General features: G+C 45.3%; 1 pseudogene; it reads left to right on the top strand.

The window, feature by feature from the left end:
• The first annotated feature begins 18,174 nt into the window (after positions 1–18,174).
• LOC105737733 lies at positions 18,175–18,739 on the top strand (annotated as a pseudogene).
• The last annotated feature ends 5,730 nt before the right edge of the window (positions 18,740–24,469 follow it).

The following is a 24,469-nucleotide window of genomic DNA, read 5'->3' as shown; positions in this document are numbered from 1 at the left end:
ATTAATTATTTTGGTGATATCAACAATTGCTATCAAAACACAACTATAAAATCCAAAATTATAGGCCGGGCATGGTGGCTCATGCCTGTAATCCCAGCACTTTGGGAGGCCGAGGCAGGCGGATCACAAGGTCAGGAGATCGAGACCATCTTGGCTCACACGGTGAAACCCTGCCACTACTAAAAATACAAAAAAAAAATTAGCCGAGCATGGTGGTGGGCACCTGTAGTCCCAGCTACTTGGGAGGCTGAGGCAGGAGAATGGCATGAAACTGGGAGGCAGAACTTGCAGTGAGCCGAGATCACACCACTGCACTCCAGCCTGGGCGACAGAGCGAGACTCCATCTCAAAAACAAAACAAACAAACAAACAAAATCCAAAATTGTATCTATTGCCAGATCTTTCTCATTACTTCCAGACTTATTTATCCAACTGTCTCCTTCACCTCCACACCTCAACTTAAATGTCAACTTGAAATTAATTAATAATTTAATTATTTATTAATAATTAATGTCTTTGTTCTTAGATTGCCTTTCCTCTAACATCTCAAGATTTGTCTTAAATTCTTACTTCATGATATTAGCACCAAAACTGAAGGGCTCTAGTATAGGAACTCTCTGAGATCAGAAACACATGTATTTTTGAGAAACCACACAAAATGAAATAATTATCATAGCTGTAAAAAGAAATATGCCCATAAACAAATAACAGTAAAGGATTAGAGGCTTTCAGTCACACTAGAGAGTGATGTTAAATAAAATTATTCTGTTAATTCAACAAGGAAATATATAAACCTAATTCTAACAAAGTTTTTATAAAATAAAAAAGAACCAATTGGAGTTGAGAGTGAAAAGTGGAAGTTTAGAAAGAGGCAAGGCCAACCACAGAACGTGCTAATCACATATCATCAAGGCTGCCCCAATCACACCCCCTGCCTCCCCATTCCCCTTATTCCACTTAATTCTTTCCCAGACCTTATACCTTCTTACAGAGCAAATATCTCCTACTTACTACACGTTTCCCCACCAGATTGAATGCTCCAGAATGCACGGGGCAGGGCACTGTCTTCTGCACTGCCCAGTTCCTGGCACCTGACTCACAGGTGCCAAATGACTGCAGGATTATGAGGTTGGAAGTAGTAAATATTTCCTGAATACTTGCAGTGGTTCCCAGCAATGACAAATCTAAGATTTCTTCTCTCCCTTTCAGGAACCTTAAAGAAAGCAGCAATACTGTCAGAGGTGTTTGAACGAGAGCAACTCGATCTTAAATAGAAGCTGGGTAAAATGAGGCTGAGACCTACTGAGCTGCATTCCTAGATGGTTAAGGCATTCTAAGTCACAGGGTGAGAGAGGAGATCAGCACAAGATACAGGTCATAAAGACCTTGTTGATAAAATGGGTTGCAGTAAAGAATCCAGCCAAAACCCACCGAAACCAAGATGGTGACGAGAGTGACCTCTGGTCATCCTCAATGCTACACTCTCACCAACGCCATGACAGTTTACAAATACCATGGCAACATCAGGAAGTTACCCTATATGGTCTAAAAAGGGGAACCATAAAAATAACCCACTCCTGGCCAGGTGCGGTGGCTCACACCTGTAATCTCAGCATTCTGGGATGTCAAGGTAGGTGGATCACCTGAGGTCAAGAGTTTGAGACCAGCCTGGCGACGTGGTAAAACCCCGTCTCTGCTAAAAATACAAAAACAAATTAGTTGGGTGTGGTGGTACGCACCTGTGATCCCAGCTACTAGGGAGGCTGAGGCAGGAGAATTGCTTGAACCCAGGAGGCAGAGGTTGCAGTGAGCCAAGATCACACCACTGCACTCTGGCCTGGACTCCATCTCAAAAAAAAAAAAAAAATAGAGAGGCTGGGCGTGGTGGCTCACAACTGTAATCCCAGCATGTTGGGAGGCTGAGGTGGGTGGATCACCTGAGGTCAGGAATTCGAGACCAGCCTGGCCCACAAGGTGAAACTACATCTCTACTAAAAATACAAAAATTAGCTGGGCATGGTGGCAGGTGACTACTTGGGAGACTGAGGCAGGAGAATCACTTCAATCTGGGAGGCGGAGGTTTCAGTGACCCGAGACTGCGCCACTGCACTCTAGCCTGGGTAACATGAGTGAAACTCTGTCTCAAAAACAAAACAGTAAGAAAAAACTGGAGCTGAGTCCTGCTCATTATATTTACTTTCCTAAAATAAAACAACATTATAAAAAACATTACTCAGGAATATACTTTAGTTGAAAGGGGAAAAAAGAGACCAAATTTTTTTGCAGAAAAGCTGATCCACCATCTTTCTTCATTTAGTGATTCTGGCATACCATTCTTCCTTTACTGTCGAAATCACAGGAATACAAGTTTTCTCAATTTAATGGGTTTAATAGCTTGGGTTATTAAATATTATTATTATAAAATAGGCAGTATTATTTTTTCTTTTCCTGTGACTAAAATTATTTCTAAGATCCAGAATGTATTTATTACTGAAACAATGTTGACACACACTGCACAAAAAAGGAAGAACCAGACATTCATTAAAGCTGGGAAAAAGCAGAACTCAGTGTGCTCAAGAACCGCTAGCAGGCCGGGTGCAGTGGCTCACACCTGTAATCCCAGCACTTTGGGAGGCTGAAGTGGGCAGATCACCTGAGGTTGGGAGTTCAAGAACAGCCTGGCCAACATGGTGACACCCCAGCTCTACTACAAATACAAAAATTAGGCAGGTGTGGTGGCAGGTGCCTGTAATCCCAGCTACTTGGGAGCCTGAGGCAGGGAGAATTGCTTGAACCTGGGAGGTGGAGGGTGCAATGAGTTGAGATCACATCACTGCACTCCAGCGTGGGCGACAAAGCAAAACTCCATCTCAAAAAAAAAACGGCTAGCAGGTGCCATTTGCTATGGGGAGACTAGGGATATAATCTCGCTGCAATCCTTCCATTTTAGTAAATCTAAACAGTGTGATTCCATTCTGTTTTGTCCCCACTCTACTCCAGAGCCAAAACAAATAAGAAAATCAGTTATATTTCTATTTCTTTCAAAACACATCTAACAATTAAGAGATGATATGCGTGGCTCCATAATCTAAAAGGAAGCCTCTTATGTGCTGGGTTTCATGGACATTTGATGAATGTTTGCTCAGCTGTCTGGTGCAAGCTTCAATAATAACCTGTCAATGCATTATGCCAGATAAATTTTGCATCTCAAAAGTAGGAAAAATATTGTTCTTTTAGTTCTGTCTACCCATAAATGCCACATTTACATGTATTTATAATGGGTTAACAAAAATAAAATGAGTTTACTGCCCTAGAGAGTATTAGAATTTTGAAAACATGAATTCTCCTGTCCTGGCATGTAATTAAATGTTGGAGGAATATTATTTCATGTGGAAGATACCATTAAAAAATCAATGTTAAGCATTAAATAATTATTTCACATAACCTTCTAATCTGACTTAAGACTGAAGACCTATCTCCTGAAGCTGGTTTATCAAGTTGTAAATCTTCACATGTTGAATTCAAAAGTTCATGTCTGCAAGGTGAGAATAAATACCTAATATTCACTAGGCAATATTCAGCAAAGTAATATCCACTAGTACATATTTAACATTTAATCACCAAGGTGGCTTTGGAAAGAAAAGACAGGCTGGGCACGGTGGCTCACGACTGTAATCCCAACACTTTGAAAGGCTGAGGAGGCAGATCACGAGGTCAGGAGTTCAAGACCAGCCTGGCCAACACGGGAAACCCATCTCTACTAAAAATACAAAAATTAGCCAGGCATTGTGGCAGGTGCTTGTAATCCCAGCTACTCAAGAGGCTTAGCTAGGAGAATCACTTGAACTTGGGAGGCAGGGGTTACAGTGAGCCGAGATCACACCATTGCACTCCAGCATGGGTGACAAGAGTGAAACTCCAGCTGAAGAAAAAAGAAAAAGAAAAAAAGAAATATCCCATTAAGGCAATGTAGATACAGCCAGAATTTCTACAGAAATCTGAACCACATTATAAAGCCAAAACAAATACCAGCTAATATCATTTAAAACATATAGTACTAAATGGAATAGGTAATATTTTCTTTTTTTTTTTTTTTGAGACAGAGTATAAGAGTGCAATGGCACAATCTCGGCTCACTGCAACCTCTGCCTCCTGGGTTCAAGCAGTTCTCCTGTTTCAGCCTCCCGATGGGACTACAGGCGCCCACCACCATGCCTGACTAGTTTCTTTTATTTTTAGTAGAGATGGGGTTTCACCATATTGGTCAGGCTGGTCTTGAACTCCTGACCTCAGGTGATCCACCCACCTCAGCTTCCCAAAGTGCTGGGATTACAGGTGTGAGCTACCGCACCTGGCTGGAAAAGGTAATATTTTCCACACATAAACATTAGTGTAACTTTATTGGACTTAAAACAATATTTTTTTTTAGTAAGAGAATTAGAAGATTCTCCTGAACTGCATCATTTCAACTAGCATTTATTTACTCACGATTCAAATAATACAACAGATATAAAAAGTTAAGAGGTGGCCAGGTGCGGTGACTCATGCCTGTAACCCCAACACTTTGGGAGGCCAAGGCGGGTGGAGCACCTGAGGTCAGGAGTTTGAGACCAGCCTGGCCAACATGGCAAAACCCTGTCTCTACTAAAAATACAAAAATTAGCTGGGCATGGTGGCTCTCACCTGTAGTTCCAGCTACTAGGGAGGCGGAGACGGGAGGATGGCTTGAACCTGAGAGGTGAAGGTTGCAGTGAGCCATGATCACGCTGCTGCACTCCAGCCTGGGTGACAGAGCAAGACTCTGTCTCAAAGGAAAAAAAGAAAAAGTCAAGAGCATAGGGAGTATTAAAATCAGACATGGGGTGGAGCCAAGATGGCCGAATAGGAACAGCTCCGGACTACAGCTCCTAGCCTGAGCGACACAGAAGACGAGTGATTTCTGCATTTCTGTTTGAGGTACCGGTTTCATCTCACTAGGGAGTGCCAAACAGAGGGTGCAGGACAGTCGGTGAAGCGCACTGTGCACGAGCCCAAGCATTGCGAGGCACTGCCTCACTCGGGAAGTGCAACGGGTCAGGGAGTTCCCCTTCCTAGTCAAAGAAAGGGGTGACAGACCACACCTGGAAAATCGGGTCAGTCCCACCCTAATACTGCGCTTTTCCAATGGGCATGGAAAATGGCACACCAGGAGATTGTGTCCCGCACCTGGCTTGGAGGGTCCTATGCCCACGGAGTCTCGCTGATTGCTAGCACAGCAGTCTGAGATCAAACTGCAAGGCGGCAGCGAGGCTGGGGGAGGGGCGCCCGCCATTGCCCAGGCTTGCTTAGGTAAACAAAGCAGCCAGGAAGCTCGAACTGGGTGGAGCCCACCACAGCTCAAGGAGGCCTGCCTGCCTCTGTAGGCTCCACCTCTGGGGGCAGGGCACAGACAAACAAAAATACAGCAGGAACCTCTGCAGACTTAAATGTCCCGGTCTGACTGACAGCTTTGAGGAGAGTAGTGGTTCTCCCAGCAAGCAGCTGGAGATCTGAGAACGGACAGACTGCCTCCTAAAGTGGGTCCCTCACCCCTGAGCAGCCTAACTGGGAGGCACCCCCCAGTAGGGACAGACTGACACCTCACTCAGCCGGGTACTCCTCTGAGACAAAACTTCCAGAGGAACTATAAGACAGCTGAATTTGTGGTCTCATGAAAATCTGCTGTTCTGCAGCCACCGCTGCTGACACCCAGCCAAACAGGATCTGGAGTGGACCTCTAGTAAACTCCAACAGACCCGCAGCTGAGGGTCCTGTCTGGTAGAAGGAAAACTAACAAACAGAAAGGACATCCACACCAAAAACCCATCTGTACGTCACCATCATCAAAGACCAAAAGTAGATAAAACCACAAAGATGGGGAAAAAACAGAGCACAAAAACTGGAAACTCTAAAAAGCAGAGCACCTCTCCTCCTCCAAAGGAACACAGTTCCTCACCAGCAACGGAACAAAGCTGGACGGAGGAGGACTTTGACGAGTTGAGAGAAGAAGGCTTCAGACAATCAAACTACTCTGAGCTACGGGAGGAAATTCAAAACAATAGCAAAGAAGTAAAAATCTTTGAAAAAAAATTAGACGAATGGATAACTAGAATAACCAATGGAGAGAAGGGCTTAAAGGAGCTGATGGAGCTGAAAGCCAAGTATCAAGAACTACGCGAAGATTGCAGAAGCCTCGGTAGCTGATGCGATCAACTGGAAGAAAGGGTATTGCTGATGGAAGATGAAATGAATGAAATGACGTGAGAAGGGAAGTTTAGAGAAAAAAGAATAAAAAGAAACGAACAAAGCCTCCAAGAAATTTGGGACTATGTGAAAAGACCAAACCTACGTCTGATTGGTGTACCTGAAAATGATGGGGAGAATGTAACAAAGTTGGAAAACACTCTGCAAGATATTATCCAGGAGAACTTCCCCAATCTAGCAAGGCAGGCCAACATTCAGATTCAGGAAATACAGAGAACGCCAGAAAGATACTCCTTGAGAAGAGCAACTCCAAGACACATAATTGTCAGATTCACCAAAGTTGAAATGAAGGAAAAAATGTTAAGGGCAGCCAGAGAGAAAGGTTGGGCTACCCACAAAGGGAAGCCCATCAGACTAACAGCTGATCTGTCCGCAGAAACTCTACAAGCCAGAAGAGAGTGGGGGCCGATATTCAACATTCTTAAAGAAAAGAATTTTCAACCCAGAATTTCCTATCCAGCCAAACTAAGCTTCATAAGTGAAGGAGAAATAAAATCCTTTACAGACAAGCAAATGCCGAGTGATTTTGTCACCACCAGGCCTGCCCTAAAAGAGCTCCTGAAGGAAGCACTAAACATGGAAAGGAACAACCGGTACCAGCCACTGCAAAAACATGCCAAATTGTAAAGACCATCGAGGCTAGGAAGAAACTGCATCAACTAACGAGCAAAATAACGAACTAACATCATAATGACAGGATCAGATTCACACATAACAATATTAACGTTAAATGTAAATTGGCTAAATGCTCCAATTAAGACACAGACTGGCAAACTGGATAAGGAGTCAGGACCCATCAGTGTGCTGTATTCAGGAAACCCATCTCACATGCAGAGACACACATAGGCTCAAAATAAAGGGATGGAGGAAGATCTATCAAGCAAATGGAAAACAAAAAAAGGCAGGGGTTGCAATCCTAGTCTCTGATAAAATAGACTTTAAACCAACAAAGATCAAAAGAGACAAAGAAGGCCATTACATAATGGTAAACGGATCAATTCAACAAGAAGAGCTAACTATCCTAAATATATATGCACCCAACACAGGAGCACCCAGATTCATAAAGCAAGTCCTCAGTGACCTACAAAGGGACTTAAACTCCCACACAATAATAATGGGAGATTTTAACACCCCACTGTCAACATTAGACAGATCAACGAGACAGAAAGTTAACAAGGATATCCAGGAATTGAACTCAGCTCTGCACAAAGTGGACCTAATAGACATCTACAGAACTCTCCACCCCAAATCAACAGAATATACATTTTTTTCACCACCACACCACACCTATTCCATTTTGGACCTATGACCACATAGTTGGAAGTAAAGCTCTCCTCAGCAAATGTAAAAGAACAGAAATTATAACAAACTGTCTCTCAGACCACAGTGCAATCAAACTAGAACTCAGGATTAAGAAACTCACTCAAAACTGCTCAACTACATGGAAACTGAACAACCTGCTCCTGAATGACTATTGGGTACATAATGAAATGAAGGCAGAAATAAAGATGTTCTTTGAAACCAACGAGAACAAAGACACAACATACCAGAATCTCTGGGACACATTCAAAGCAGTGTGTAGAGGGAAATTTATAGCACTAAATGCCCACAAGAGAAAGCAGGAAAGATCCAAAATTGACACCCTAACATCACAATTAAAAGAACTAGAAAAGCAAGAGCAAACACATTCAAAAGCTAGCAGAAGGCTAGAAATAACTAAAATCAGAGCAGAACTGAAGGAAATAGAGACACAAAAAACCCTTCAAAAAATTAATGAATCCAGGAGCTGGTTTTTTGATAAGATCAACAAAATTGATAGACCGCTAGCAAGACTAATAAAGAAGAAAACAGAGAAGAATCAAATAGATGCAATTAAATATGAAAAAGGGGATATCACCACCGATCCCACAGAAATACAATCTACCATCAGAGAATACTACAAACACCTCTATGCAAATAAACTAGAAAATCTAGAAGAAATGGATAAATTCCTCGACAAATACACCCTCCCAAGACTAAACTAGGAAGAAGTTGAATCTCTGAATAGACCAATAACAGGTCTGAAATTGTGGCAATAATCAATAGCTTACCAACTAAAAAGAGTCCAGGACCTGATGGATTCACAGCCGAATTCTACCAGAGGTACAAGGAGGAACTTGTACCATTCCTTCTGAAACTATTCTAATCGATAGAAAAAGACGGAATCCTCCCTAACACATTTCGTAAAGCCAGCATCGTCCTGATACCAAAGCCTGGCAGAGACATAACCAAAAAAGAGAATTTCAGACCAATATCTTTGATGAACATTGATGCAAAAATCCTCAATAAAATACTGGCAAAGTGAATCCAGCAGCACATCAAAAAGCTTATACACCATGATCAAGTGGGCTTCATCCCTGGGATGCAAGACTGGTTCCACATACGCAAATCAATAAATGTAATCCAGCATATAAACAGAACCAAAGGCAAAAACCACATGATTATCTCAATAGATGCAGAAAAGGCCTTTGACAAAATTCAACAACGCTTCATGCTAAAAACTCTCAATAAATTAGGTATTGATGGGACATATCTCAAAATAATAAGAGCTATCTGTGACAAACCCACAGCCAATATCATACTGAATGGGCAAAACTGGAAGCATTCCCTTTGAAAACTGGCACAAGACAGGGATGCCCTCTCTCACTACTCCTATTCAACATAGTGCTGGAAGTTCTGGCCAGAGCAATCAGGCAGGAGAAGGAAATAAAGGGTATTCCATTAGGAAAAGAGGAAGTCAAATTGTCCCTGTTTGCAGATGACATGATTGTATATCTAGAAAACCCCACTGTCTCAGCCCAAAATCTCCTTAAGCTGATTAGCAACTTCAGCAAAGTCTCAGGATACAAAATCAATGTACAAAAATCACAAGCATTCTTGTACACCAATCACAGACAAACAGAGAGCCAAATCATGAGTGAACTCTCATTCACAATTGCTTCAAAGAGAATAAAATACCTAGGAATCCAACTTACAAGGGATGTGAAGGACCTCTTCAAGGAGAACTACAAACCACTGCTCAATGAAATAAAAGAGGATACAAACAAATGGAAGAACATTCCATGCTCATGGGTTGGAAGAATCAATATCGTGAAAATGGCCATACTGCCCAAGGTAATTTAGAGATTGAATGCCATCCCCATCAAGCTACCAATGACTTTCTTCACAGAATTGGAAAAAACTACGTTAAAGTTCATATGGAGCCAAAAAAGAGCCCACATTGCCAAGTCAATCCTAAGCCAAAAGAACAAAGCTGGAGGTATCACGCTACCTGACTTCAAACTATACTACAAGGCTACAGTAACCAAAACAGCATGGTACTGGTACCACAACAGAGACGTAGATCAATGGAACAGAACAGAGCCCTCAGAAACGATGCCGCATGTCTACAACTATCTGATCTTTGACAAACCTAACAAAAACAAGAAATGGGGAAAGGATTCTCTATTTAATAAATGGTGCTGGGAAAAATGGCTAGCCATATGTAGAAAGCTGAAACTGGATCCCTTCTTTACACCTTATACAAAAATTAATTCAAGATGGATTAAAGACTTAAATGCTAGACCTAAAACTATTAAAATCCTACAAGAAAACCTAGGCAATACCATTCAGGACATAGGCGTGGGCAAGGACTTCATGTCTAAAACACCAAAAGCAATGGCAACAAAGGGGAACATCACACTCTGGGGACTGTTGTGGGGTGGGGGGAGGAGGGAGGGATAGCATTAGGAGATAATACCTAATGCTAAATGACGAGTTAATGGGTGCAGCAAAACAACATGGCACATGGATACATATGTAACAAACCTGCACATTGTGCACATGTACCCTAAAACCTAAAGTATAATAATAAAAAAAAGAAAAATAAAAAAATAAATAAAAAATAAAATAAAATCAGACATAACCAGTGGTCTCTCATCTGAACAGCTCCATTTTTTTGCTATCATTATGTGTTAAAGTCTATTTGCTAATCATTAATATTTGTACTAAAGTTTCAAGTGTATCATATAACACATTAGTGCTGACTTAGGTTTAATGTCCTTTGCTGTACACTATACTTGAATATCATACTTATATATCACAACAAAAGTATCTTTCTCTAAGGCAATTACCATGAATATTGCTTTAAAGTTATAAAACGTGGGCCAGGCGCGGTGGCTTGCGCCTGTAATCCCAGCACTTTGGGAGGCTGAGGCAGGTAGATCACGAGGTCAAGAGATCAAGACCATCCTGGCGAACATGGTGAAACCCTGTCTCTACTAAAAGTACAAAAATTACCTGCACATGGTGGTGCACACCTGTAGTCCCAGCTACTCTGGAGGTTGAGGCAGGAGAATCGCTTGAACCTGGGAGGCAGAGGTTGCGGTGAGCCGAGATTGCGCCACTGCGCTCCAGCCAGAACAACAAAAGCAAAACTCTGTCTCAAAAACAAAAAAATATATATATATATATAAAATGTGAAGATTATTTTTATAATTTCACAACTGAATATTACTGTCTTTAAAAAATAAATCACCATCACAACAAAAGCCCCACAACATAATCTGTTTCACTTTATAAAAAGCACTGACATTAATAAAATTGTCATAGTCAATTTGTAAAACTGTAATAGCAAATTATTTTTACTCAGAATAGTACTAAATTAACAATATAATAAAAAATAGGCTGAGTGTGGTGGCTTACGCCTGTAATCCCAGCACTTTGGGAGGCTGAGGCGAATGGATCACTTGAGGTCAGGAGTTCGAGACCAGCCTGGCCAATATGGTGAAACCCTGTCTCTACAAAAATATAAAAATTAGCTGGGCGTGTTGACACATCCCTGTAATCCCAGCTACTTGGGAGGATGAGGCAGCAGAATTGCCTGTAATCCCAACTATTTGAGAGGCTGAGGCAGGAGAATCGCTTGAACCCGGGAGGTGGAGGTTTTAGTGAGCTGAGATTGCACCATTACACTGCAGTCTGGGCAACAGTGTGAGACTCTATCTCAAAAAAAAAAAAAAGATAAAGTAGAGACAATAGGGGCATCTTGGTGAATATCGAATTTAACAAAGCAGATTAAGAGAAACAATTAGTTTCAAAAAATAATATTCAATTAAATCTCTAAGATCCAGGGCTTTGCAATAAATATGTAAATAAATCCCCAATATCCATGCTGAAAGTTTAAAAGAAATGCTAAAGAAATAAAACTTTTCCTTAGTTTTGCAGTAATCTAGAAACAAAGAATGTTTCTAATATTTAGACAGAAACTACAAAGCACCTTAAAAGGAGAGACGTGTAAGGATGGCATGACTCACCAGCAGCCCTGGGCTTGTCCACAGTACCCCCACGATGAACAATAACCCCATTGTGTAAATGCTTATGAACAAAGTATTACAGGACTTTTCCAATTTAAACATACTGTATTTTCTGTCAGACAATTCTTCAACTTGTTTACACAGATTAGCGATATGATTATTCCATTTCTCTGAAAACTGAGCAAAAGCTGATTCTCAATAATATGTCCCTATGTCAGAGCAGCACTAATATATAATGACTTATTTCCTATATTTTACATACTAACAGTCCATATCATTTTACTGCTTTCGAAAACATTTTTCCCTTTTTTGGTGGTTCTTAGAATTAGTTTAATGGGAGACTATAAGAGAAGTTTTAAAGTTTAATACCTCTTTTTAGCCTTTTAATTTCTGAAAAGCAGGAGGGCAGAAGATCAATCAAATTAAACACGACAACAGGGAGGCCACAATGAGGAGGTCTCCAGAGGTCTTTTGGCAAACTTCCTAAAACATGTCTCAGCTGTGTGGGAATAAGGCTTTACAGTGGCTGGGTGCAGTCCTGCAGGCCTGTTATCCTAGCACTTTGGGAGCAGAGGTGGGCGGATCACTTTGAGCTCCGGGCAACAAAGCAAAATCCCCCCTCCCCTCCCCAACCCCCTGCCTCCGCCCCCGTCTCTACCAAAAATACAAAACTTAGCCAGACATGGTGGCAGGTGCCTGTAGTCCCAGCTACTCAGGAGGCTGAGGCAGGAGAATCACTTGAACCCAGGAGGCGGACGTTGCAGTGAGCCGAGGCTGCGCCACTGCCAGCCTGGGTGACAGAGCAAGACTCCATCTCAAAAAAAGAAAAAAAAAAAAAAGATTAAGTAAGAGGGACCCTAGACCTTAAAAATACAAGTTTAAGAGGAACCCTGACTTAGCATGGTGGCTCATGCCTGGGACTTTGGGAGGCCGAGGCGGGCGGATCACGAAGTCAAGAGATCTAGACCATCCTGGCCAACATGGTGAAACCCCATCTCTACTAAAAATACAAAAAATTAGCTAAGAGTGGTAGGCGCACACCTGTAGTCCCACCTACTCAGGAGGCTGAGGCAGGAGAATTGCATGAACCTGGCAGGCGAAGGTTGCAGTGAGCTGAGGTTGTGCCACTGCACTCCAGCCTGGGCAACACAGAAAGACTCTATTGAGGCAAAGTTCCTCATTCTCAGGTCCGAGGGGTTCAATAACTGGGCACTTAGGGAGGTGTGAGCCCCCTGAAACAATGCAAGGTTTTGTGTGGAGAGCAGGCACATGCGTTTCTGGGAAAACAGCCCACAGCTCTCATTCTCAGCAGGCTCCACACTCAAAAAAGGTTAGACTCTTGCTACAGAGCTGTGGGAGCAGCTAGGTGAGGGGCCTGCCAAGGGCACTCTGGGGACTACCTGGGCAGTCTTGAGTCCACCTGGGCAGTCCTGAGCCCACTGTCCCCTAGGCAGGCTGCGCTGCTTGGTATTTGCAGAGCTGAGGGGGTGGGGCATGCGGTGACTGTGAAATCGCCCTGAGATGGCCCACAGTCCTCAGCTGGGAAGTGAGGGGTGTGTATCCTGCAGCATCCTCCATCCCTAGGGCCATGGGGCCAGGAGAACTGGCCCTTGCAGCAAGTGAAAAGCCTATCGTTGACTCCCTCCCTGGCCATGTAGACAATGAACTAAAGGCACTCATATCAAGTAAATGCCTTGGTCTCTGTGACCGAGGTGACCAGTAGGCATTCCCAGGTAGAGGGAAGGTCCTGACACCAAGATATGCACCTGGTCGCCTGAGGAAAGAGAAAGGACTATCCAAGGGGATGGGGCTGAGCTGGGTGTGGAGTGGTCCTTGTGGGTCATGGTGAGTGGGAGGGGGAGCAGCATGAGCCAGGACTCGGGGCAGGAGGACAACCAGGAGACGGCCTGGAAAAAGTGCTGGACCCACGAGGATTCAAGGCTGGCCAGAGAGGGAGGTGGGATAGGCTGGGAAGTCCCGAAGTCTGAAGATTGGCCCTGGCAGGCAGAAACCAGCTAAGGTGGGCAGTTACCTGTACCCTGGGGGCCAGATGCATCCTTAGCCCAGAGCAGGTGTCAAGATTTCTGGCTCTGGGTGTGACCTAAGTCTGGGGAAAAGCCCCAACCCCCACCAGGACCACCTGCCCCCCAAACTATTTCAGATGCTGAGCCCAAGCCAGGAGCAGGAAGCTGGACTGATGCCTAGGGTAATCCCGACAAAGTCCCTGACTCCCCCCAGCTATGGGGCTGAAGGGGAATTACAGCCCAAACCCCAGATGCTGGCTCTCAAACTAACACTGAGCCCTCAGTGCCCAAAGGGAGACTCAATCAGCACACTTTCCAGATGGGGAAACGGGCTCAGAGAAGTGCAAGAGCCTTGCCCAGTGCCCCAGACCAGGGCTCTAGGCCCAGTGTTCTTTTGTCACTGTGTCCAGAGGGTAGCAGCTGCTCTGATATAGCCACCTGAGCCTGGCAACTTTTTCCAACTTTGGAAGCCCAGGAGCATGGCCCGTGTCCACAGATGCACCTGGCATGAGGCGCACCCAGAGGGACAGAGGCAGATGAGTTTCGCCTCCTCCACTGGATTGTGAAGGCCTCCAAGGAGACAAGGATCTGCTTGAGAAGGCAGCAGATAGTGAGCAACCTGGGGTGGTTTAACTCTGGAGGGATCCGCAGTGCCTGGATGGAACCTGGCTCAGACAGAGCTCAGTTCTGCAGGTCACCGAGGCATGGAAAGGTCACAGCTACCAAGTGTAGGAGTCTGGATTCAAAGCCAACAGCGTGACTCCAAAGTCCCTGCCCTAGCCCCTGGACCACCCACCTCTCGGAGTCACTCTTGCAAGCTCATCAGATGCTCAGGAGAGCAGCACAACCGGCCAGGGCCAGGGAAACTTGGGGAGCCTCATTCCAACCTAATCCTGGCACCCTTGCCCCTCACCATCCTTCTTCCTGCGTTAACCTCACCCCCTACACAGAGCCTGGGCCACTTAACTTGGCATCAAACAGATGCCTCAATAAATCAGAGTCTGATCTTCTTGGAAAAAAAAAAAAAAGACTTAACAGATATAGCGTTGCAAGTTAGAATGCTAAAGAACATAAACATACAACAACTTAATGTACATATAAATTCAATATGTAGCCAATCATTGTGACTATGACATAATAGAATATTAACATACTATTTTCAAAATGTGTACAAGCTTAATGATCTATTTATATTCAAAATATGAATCATCAACATAATTTGCCATTAATATCTCATTTAGTCCCTTCACAGGACACATGATCCACTGGGAGTTAACACATTAGCAGCTGGCAGGCAGTGACACACAGCAAAAACGAAAACCAAGAGGTGAAATAGTTCTGAAATAAAGAAAGTTTTAAAGCTAAGAGAAACCATTGAATTACTAAGTCATTAACACTAATTTTGAGCCAACTAATTAATATGAGATGAAACAATGTCCTATGCTTTGGTGAATTCAAACCGTGTTTAAACAATGTCTACAATGTGACTTTCAAAAAGCTCCTGGCTTTACAAAGGTGAGAGTATAACATAGTAATACATGCTAAAGCATTTCCCCCTGTAGATGAGCATGTTGTAACTTTCATCAGCCACCTTGAGAGTCCAGAAGATGAAGGAAAAGGTTGTGGATTTCACTGAGAACTTACCAGAGTTGAACTCCCTCACTTTCCGTTGCCCATCATTGGCAGGTTCCGGAACTGGTGGCTGTGGTGGTTCGTTGGTCTTTGGTCTCTTAGAAGGTGGAGAATCATCATCATGTTGAAAAAGAAAATGGTCATTACTGAAGGAACCATCTTAGGTTACAGCCACCTCCTGGTCAATTCCCAACATTCAAAAGGTGAGCAGCTTTAAAGCTATTTTGAATATGAATAATTATTCCTGTATTACGATCTTCAGCATACCTTTTTCTAGTTACATTTGAAATTTTATTTTTTTGGGATGTGCTCAAGTGAATACTGCTTTATCCTCTGTCTTGCTTCATTACTTTTTAGTTTGCTTCATTTGAATCATCATTATAAATCTCCACTTGCCCTCAAATAACTCTGAAATTGCTGCCAATAACTATATTCTGTTTTAAGGCTTTTCAGAAAAAACTTTCAACAAAGACAGTCACCTAAAATTATACAAATATAGAAGAAAGGGGATATAATAAAGCTTAGATTGGAAAAAATATTTAAGCTTATACAAAATTCAAACATACATAAACAAGGGAAGCTGGATAATTGTATGTTCAAATACTTTTAACAAGTGCAAAACGTATATGCTTAAAGAAATAGGGCTGGCCGGGCATGTTGGCTTATGCCTGTAATTCCAACACTTTGGGAGGCCAAGGCAGGCCGATCACTTGAGGTCAGGAATTCAAGACCATCCTGGCCAACATGGTGAAACCCCATCTCTACTAAAAATACAAAAATTAGGCCGGGCGCGGGGGCTCACACCTGTCACTTTGGGAAGCTGAGGTGAGCAGATCACCTGAGGTCGGGAGTTCAAGACCAGCCTGACCAACACGGAGAAACCCTGTCTCTACTAAAAATACAAAATTAGCCAGGCATGGTGGCGCATGCCTGTAATCCCAGCTACTTGGGAGGCTGAGGCAGGAGAATCACTTGAACCCGGGAGGTGGAGGTTGCAGTAAGCCGAGATGGCGACATTGCACTCTAGCCTGGGCAACAAGAGCGAACTCCGTCTCAAAAATAAAAACAAAAAGATATTAGCCAGATGTGATGGCACCTGTAATCCCAGTTATTCACGAAGCTGAGGCAGGAGAATCGCTTGAACCCAGGAGGCGGTAGTTACAGTGAGCAGAGATCACACCACTGCACTCCAGCCCGGGTAACAGAGCAAGACCCTGTCTGAAAAAAAAATAGGGCTACATTATTTATGAAACAGATACTGTTGACTCAGTCATCAGAAAGCAAAGGTCGCCAACATCAGACAAATTCACTGGAGGACCTATGTATGTGCTTTGAAAGACAAAACTGCTTTGGTAAAGAATATTGTATTTCAGAAAAACATAATCATATTAACAACTAATAACACCGTAAAATGCTGATGTGTTGAATGCTACTTTAGAAAAACATGTTCAAGTCTAGGAAAAAAATTTCCGATAGAAAACTACGTACCAATTACCTAGCTAGCTAGCTATGTAGAGACATGGCTTCATTCTATTGCTCAGGATGGAGAGCTGTGGGATGATCATAGCTCACTGCAGGCTTCAGCTCCTGGCCTCAAGTTATCCTCCTGCCTCAGCCTCTTAAGTAGCGGGGCCACAGGTGGACACAGGTACACTTGGCTTTTTTTGTTTGTTTTGTGTAAACAGGGTTTCACTACATGGCCCAGGCTGGTCTCAAGCTCTGGAGTCTTGCTGTGTCACCCAGACTGGGGTGCAGTGATGCTTCTCGGCTCACTGCAACCTCTGCCTCCTGTGTTCAAGAGCTTCTCCTGTCTTAGCCTCCTGAGTAGCTGGGACTACAGGCATGCACCACCACGCCTGGCTAATTTTGTATTTTTAGTAGAGATGGGGTTTCTCCATGTTGGTCAGGCTAGTCTTGAACTCCCAACCTCAGGTGATCGGCCCGCCTCAGCTTCCCAAAGGGCTGAGATTACAGGTGTAAGTCACCGCGCCTGGCCTAATTTTTGTATTTTTGTATTTTTTGTAGAGACTGGGTTTCATCATATTGGCAAGGATGGTCTCAAACTCCTGACCTCAGGTGATCCACCCGCCTTGGCCTCCCAAAGTGTTGGGATTACAGGCGTGAGCCACCGCACTTTCTTATGTTATTAAATAGCCTAGCCCAGGAGGGTGCGGTGGCTCATGCCTGTAATCCCAGCAACTCTAAAGGCCAAGGTGAGAAGATCACTTGAACCCAGGAGTTCAAGACCGGCCCGGGCAACATAGCAAGACACCCCATCTCTACGAAAGATACAAAAATTAGGCCAAGCGTGCACCGTGCCTGGCTAATCTTTGTGTCTTTCGTAGAGACGGGGTTGCATCATGTTGCCCAGGCGTGTCTCGAACTCCTGAACCCAAGCCATCCTCCTGCCTCGGCCTCCCAAAGTGCTGGGATAGCAGGGTCCAGGCAGCCTCATGTTTTCTTTAAGCAGTCCCTCCCGGTTGTACACTTGGATAGTTTTCTTATTTTTTTATACAGGGTTTACCTCAGTCTCGCAGGCAGGAGTGCTGTGGTGAGATCATAGCTCATTGGAGCCTTGAATCTTAGGGTTCAAGTAGCTGGGAGACTGAGGTTGGACTACAGAGATGGGGTTGCGCCATATTGCTAGGCTGCTCTTGGCCTGAAGGGATCCTCCCACCTCGGCCGCGCCCGGACATAGTTTTCCATTTTTGACCGACATAAATACTGTGCTGGGTGGGAGTTTGTTAACTATCCCTTTCCAGCCAGCAACACACAGGAACTGGCGGGGAGGTCGCGGTTATCAGGCTCCACTCTGAGAAGACTGCCCAGCTCCAGGCTCTGTACAGCCCCTGTGACGTGGCAGAAGACCCGCCCCTGTGACGTCACCGAAGGCGCCCCCCAAGATGTCGCAAAGGCCCGCCCCTCACGCAGAGCCAATCGGAACTCGAGGTGCTGGGTCTTCCAGGAGCGCGCCTGCGCGGGAGGGTGACCACAGGCGGCCCGGCGAGACGTCCTGTCCGCAGTCTTCAGCCCAGCCGCCGCCACCCATAAGCTATGAGGAGGAGCTTTACGACCACCTAGACTACTACTACCTGCGTGACTTCCTGGCCTGCGGGGTCCGCGCAGCAAAGGCCTGACGCTGCTCGAGCAGGCGCTGCGCACCTACCGGCTGGCGCCTGGTAGGCATGAGCGCAGGGTCGCCCAGAAGCTCCTCAGTGGCCAGCGCAAGTGCCAGCCAGCGCCAGCTGCAGCCCTGGCCGCGCACTCGCCTCAGCTGAGCCTGGGTGTGTGCACCCCCCAGTACTTCCCCCAGCCATGTTCCGGGGACCTCGGGAGCGTCCCCCACCGCCCGGTGCCATTCGTGCTGGGCTGGGTCGGCCCCCTTTGAGGCTGCCCCGCATTAGGGTTCTGCACCGCACCCCCGCCAGCTTGACCTCTGACTGCCGTTGCAATAGCATTAAAGCCTTTGGAACTTTGTAAGTGGGTAGAAGGGGCTAGGAAACGAAGAAAACATCTTTTTAAAAATTTATGTAAGAGATTGGCCGGGCGCGGTGGCTCACACCTGTAATCCCAGCACTTTGGGAGGCCGAGGTGGGTGGATCACCAGGTCAGGAATTGAAGACCAGCCTGGCCAGCATGGTGAAACCCCGTCTCTACTAAACATACAAAAATTAGCTGGGCTTGGTGGCGGGCGCCTGTAATCCCAGCTACTCGGGAGGCTGAGGCAGAGAATTGCTTGAACCCGGGAGGTGGAGGTTGCAGTGAGCCGAGATCGCGCCATTGCACTCCAGCCTGGGCAACAAGAGCAAAACTCCGTCTCTAAATAAATAAATAAGATTTTCAAGGCGAGGCATGGTGGGTCACACCTAAATAAGTAAATAAATAAATAAAATGGATTTTCGGCTGGGCACGGTGGCTCACGCCTGTAATCCTAGCACTTTGGGAGGCCGAGGCGGGCGGATCACGAGGTCAGGAGATTGAGACCATCCTGGCTAACACAGTGAAACCCCGTCTCTACTAAAAATACAAAAAAAAAAAAAAATTAGCCGGGCTTGGTGGCGCGCGCCTGTAGTCCCAGCTACTGAGAAGGTTGAGGCAGGAGAATGGCGTGAACCCGGGAGGCAGAGTTTGCAGTGAACTGAGACTGTACCACTGCACTCCAGCCTGGGTGACAGCGAGACTCCGTCTCAAAAAATAAATAAATTAATTAAATTAAATGGATTTTCAAGGCCAGGCATAGTAGGTCACACCTATAATCCCAGCACTTTGGGAGGCCAAGGCAGGAGGATTGCTTGAGCCCACGAGTTCGAGACCAGCCTGGGCAACAGGGCAAAACCCTGTCTCTATCAAAAGCACAAAATAAGCTGGGCATTGTAGTGCGCACCTGTAGTCCGAGCTACTCAGGAGGCTGAGATGGGAGGATGGTTTGAGCCCGGGAGGCAGAGGCTGTATTGAGCTGAGATCATACCACTGAACTTCAGCCTGGGTGACGAGCCAGACCCTGTCTCAAATAATAACAATAATAATAAAAATAAATTCATATAGTTTGGTATGGTTTAGTAAGTTTCAGCAGGCAGATTGTCAGGGTAAGATGGATTGTTATATATACATTTATATATGTAATATGTATATTTATATACTTATTTATTTTAGCAGAGATAGGGTCTCCCTGTGTTGCCAGGCTGGTCTTAGACTCCTGAGCTCAAGCAGTCCTGCTGCCTTGGCTTCCTAAAGTGCTCACGTTGCAGGTGTGAGCCACCACACCTGGCCTATAAGGGGAATTTAAGGGACTCTCTACTATGATGTCCCTTCTCCCAATCCCTTTCCGCATGTAGAATAGGGTTCTGTTGGGTGACTGGCATTTGCTTATATTTCTCAGTGCTATGCCCAGTGTAATGGAAAATGCACAGACTGACTCAAGAGCCCAGGGATTTCAGTTCCAGGCCAAGCTCATCCACTGCCTGACAGACCCAGTCAAACTTGTTTGGATTTCAGATTCTTCATCTTAATAACATAGATAACACTTATCCCATAGTACACTGCAAAGATGACATGTGACAGTGAACAAGTTAGTTTCCCTTTAAATATTAAGAATTAGGCCAGGCGCAGTGGCTCACACCTGTAACCCTAACACTTTGGGAGGCCGAGGTGAGTGGATCACAAGATCAGGAGTTTGAGACCAGCCTGGCCAATATGGTGAAACCCCGTCTCCACTAAAAATACAAAAATTAGGTAGGTGTGGTGGTGGGCGCCTGTAATCCCAGCTATTTGGGAGGCTGAGGCAAGAGAGTCGCTTGAACCCGGGAGGCAGAGGTTGCAGTGAGCGAAATTGCACCACTGCACTCCAGTGCCTGGGTGACAGAGTGAGACTCAGTCTAAAAAAAAAGAAAGAAAAAAAGAATGAGATTAGAGAGGGCCTTCATTCCTCCTGGAAGAACACCTGATGTACCTGAAATCTTTGTTGGTGACAGGAAATATGTCGATAGCATAGGGTTTCACTGTCGCCTCCCACACAGGGCCTTCACCATCTCTGCCGTCTGGAGAACTTGTTTCCATCAGGAATCTCTCACCTGGCAGTTGGACCATGCTAGTAGCCTGTCCATTTCCTGCAGATAAAAAAGAGAGTTATCGCTAATACATGCATATATATAAAACAAGTGGTAATATTTGGATCATATGCAATACTCATGATGGTATAACAAAACAAAAAATGTGGAGGTTTAAAAATCTGGCTTTAAATTCCTTTTGCGTTTTGTTTGCCTTCACATTCTTGTTCTGCCACTTAGTTTGATGGGAAACCTTAGGCAAATTTCTTAATCTGAGATTCAATTTCTTTTCTTTTCTTTTTTTTTTTTTTTTTTGTGACAGGATCTCACTGTGTCACCCAGGCTGGAGTGCAGTCATGCAGTCTTGGCTCACTGCAGCCTCTGCCCCCATGGGCTCAAGCAATCCTCCCACCTCAGCCTCTTGAGTAGCTGGGACCACAAGTGTGCACCAGCACGCCTGGCTAATTTTTGTATTTTTTGTAGAGATGGGGTTTTGTTATGTTGCTCAGGCTGGTCTCAAACTCCTGAGATCAAGTGATCCTTCCACCTCAGCCTCCCAAAGTGCTGGGATTACAGGTGTGAGCCAACATGCCCGGCTGAGATTCAATTTCTTCATCTGAAAAATGGGGATACCTATGGACAACTGTAGCTTGTTGATAAAAGAAAAAAAAATAGGTATGAAAAATGGGGATAGTATCTCACTATCTCTTAGGTAGTAGCTGTATCAATTAAAGTAACACGGAACCGGGTGCAATGGCTCAGAGACAGGGTGCAGATGCTAAGGCAGAAGGATTGCTTGAGCCTAGGAGTTCAAGGTTGCAGTGAGCTATGATCGTGTCACTGCACTCCAGCCTGGGTGACAGAGTGAGACCCTGTCTCAAAAAATAAAAAATAAAAAGATAGTAATAAAACAGCATGGGTGAAATGTTGAGCACATGATAGATTTGCACTTACCTCTTTCTTCCTCTACACAAACCCTTGCCCCACCTAGGCAAATTGAGACACTCTACCCTAAAATACATCTAGCATTTTCTACCCATTCTTCTGCTCATGCTGTTTCTCTGCCTCTTCCTCTCCAATTACTGAACTCTTATCATTTCTTAGTGATTCTCATCATTACATGCTCCAGAAGGGAAGTATATAATACATATCTATTTTTGACAGTGTATCCCTGGCTCCTGCCATAAATGTGCAATGGTTATCGCCAAATAGTTAAATGAGCACCTTTAGACTTGTTTGAATGCCTCAGAAAAATCATAGAATTAAAAAGGACCGGCCAGGTGTGGTGGCTCACGTCTGGAATCCCAGCACTTTGGGAGGCAGAGGCGGGCAGATCACCTGAGGTCAAGAGTTAAAGACCAGCCTGGCCAACATGGTGAAACCCTGTCTCTATTAAAAATACAAAAATTAGGCTGGGTGTGGTGGCTCACGCCTGTGATCCCAGCACTTTGGGAGGCCGAGGTGGGCGGATCACAAGGTCAGGAGATCGAGACTATCCTGGCTAAAAAGCTGAAACCCCATCTCTACTAAAACTACAGGAAAATTAGCCAGGCGTGGTGGCGGGCACCCATAGTCCCAGCTACTCGGGAGGCTGAGGCAGGAGAATGGCATCAACCCAGGAGGCGAAGCTTGCAGTGAGCCAAGATTGTGCCACTGCACTCCAGCCTGGGTGACAGTGAGACTCCATCTCAAAAAAAGAAAAAAATTAGCCAGGCATGATGGTGCACACCAGTAATCCCAGCTACTTGGGAGGCTGAGGCAGGAGAATCACTTGAATCTGGGAGGCAGAGGTTGTAGTGAGCCAAGATCGTGCCACTGCACTCCAGCTTGGGCGACAGAGTGAGACTCTGTCTCAAAATAAATAAAAAAGGGTCTTTGCTTCAAACTCCTTATTCCACAGGAGGAAAGCAAGACCCCCCAAAAAAGTATGACTTAAAGAGCTGGTTAGCAGGTGACAGGACTAGATTCGGGTCTCTTTACGGTGCTGTTTCCAATAGGCCACACTTCTTCAGCTTCATGCACCACTTCAGTGTCTTTCCAAGAAAGGATGTCTAAGCACTGTAACTTCTTTCAAGGCAGAGTCCTGGTCTTTTGATGTTCCTCAAGATCCTATCTTTGGTTCTCTTATTCTGACACATTCACACTGATTTCATCCATTTTCTTTTTCTTTTTTGAGGCAGATCCTTGCCCTGTTGCCCAGGCTGGAGTGCAGTGGTGCGACCTCGGCTCACTGCAACCTCTGCCTCCCGGGTTCAAGCGATTCTCCTGCCTCAGCCTCCTGAGTAGCTAAGACTACAGGTGTGTGCCCCCATGCCCAGCTAATTTTTTGTATTTTTAGTAGAGACGGGGTTTCATCATATTGGCCAGGCTGGTCTTGAACTCCTGACCTTGTGATCCGCCTGCCTTGGCCTCTCAAAGTGCTGGGATGACAGGCGTGAGCCACCGTGCCCGGCCTATTTTCAGTTTCTTCAACAAATATATCGCCAAGGGGAAAAAATGGATCATCCTGGTGTGGTGTCTCAGGCCTGTAATCCCAGCACTTTGGGAAGCTGAGGCAGGGATTGCTTGAGGCCACAGTGAGCTATGATGGCACCACTGCACTCCAGCCTGGGCAACATGGTGAGACCTTGCCCCCCAGCCCCACCAAAAAAAAAAAAACAAACAAATAAAAGGAGTAAGTAGGGAAATAGATTGAATCGGAATTAAGAAATAACATACAATTGCAATGTATGAGCTTTATTTTGTCCCTAATTCAGCCAGCAAACGTTAAAAACCCTTTATGAGATAATAGATGAATTTGAACAGACTGGATATATTATTAAGCAGCACTGTCAGTTTTTTAGATGAGAAAGGGTAATTATTTTTTCGTGACTTCTTTTGACTATTCCAGCTGAAGGTGTAGAATAAAATGGGATATGTCTGGACCCACTTCAAAATGGTTCCAGGAGACGGGGAGAGTGCGATTCCGCAGGAGCAGGACTGGCCACAAACTGGCAGCTCTTTAAGCTGGCCCACGAGTACGTGGGGGCAGGGGTCGTTCCTCGTTACATTCTCCTCTTTCCCTTTTTTTTTTTTTTTTTGAGATGAAGTCTCGCTCTATCGCCCAGGCTGGAGTGCAATGGCACAATCTCGGCTCACTGCAGCCTCCGCCCCCGGCTTCAAGCGATTCTCCTGCCTCAGCCTCCTGAGTAGCCGGGATTACAGGACTACGCCACCACGCCCGGCTAATTTTTTGTATTTTTGTGGAAACGGGGTTTCACCGTGTTGGCCAGGCTGGTCTCCAACTCCTAACCTCAAGTGATCCACCCGCTTCGGCCTCCCAAAATGCTGGGATTACAGGTGTGAGCCACCGCGCCGGGCCTCTCTTTCCCTTTTATAAGTTTGAAAGATTCCAGACCAAGAAGTTGAAAGCACAAGGCGGTGAGGCACCATGCGCACGGAGAGCGACCTCCCCAGCCAGTGGCTGCAGGTGCATCCCGGAAGCGGGCAGAGGGGCCTCAGGCTCTCTCCCGCCAGGGCAGAGGGCCCCATCCCCTTTCCCAGCGCCCCTGGGGTGGCCGGCGGTTCAATGACCTAGCTTGAGCCACGCATCAACCAGGAGCGACAGCAGGGACAGCAGCGGTGAACAACCCATGCTGGCATCAGGACTGAC

This window comes from Nomascus leucogenys, chromosome 17 (genome assembly GCF_006542625.1).
Source record: "Nomascus leucogenys isolate Asia chromosome 17, Asia_NLE_v1, whole genome shotgun sequence".
NCBI classification, from domain to species: domain Eukaryota; kingdom Metazoa; phylum Chordata; class Mammalia; order Primates; family Hylobatidae; genus Nomascus; species Nomascus leucogenys.
The sequence above is the reverse complement of the archived record's forward strand: the minus strand, read 5'-3'. Positions and strand labels throughout refer to the sequence as shown.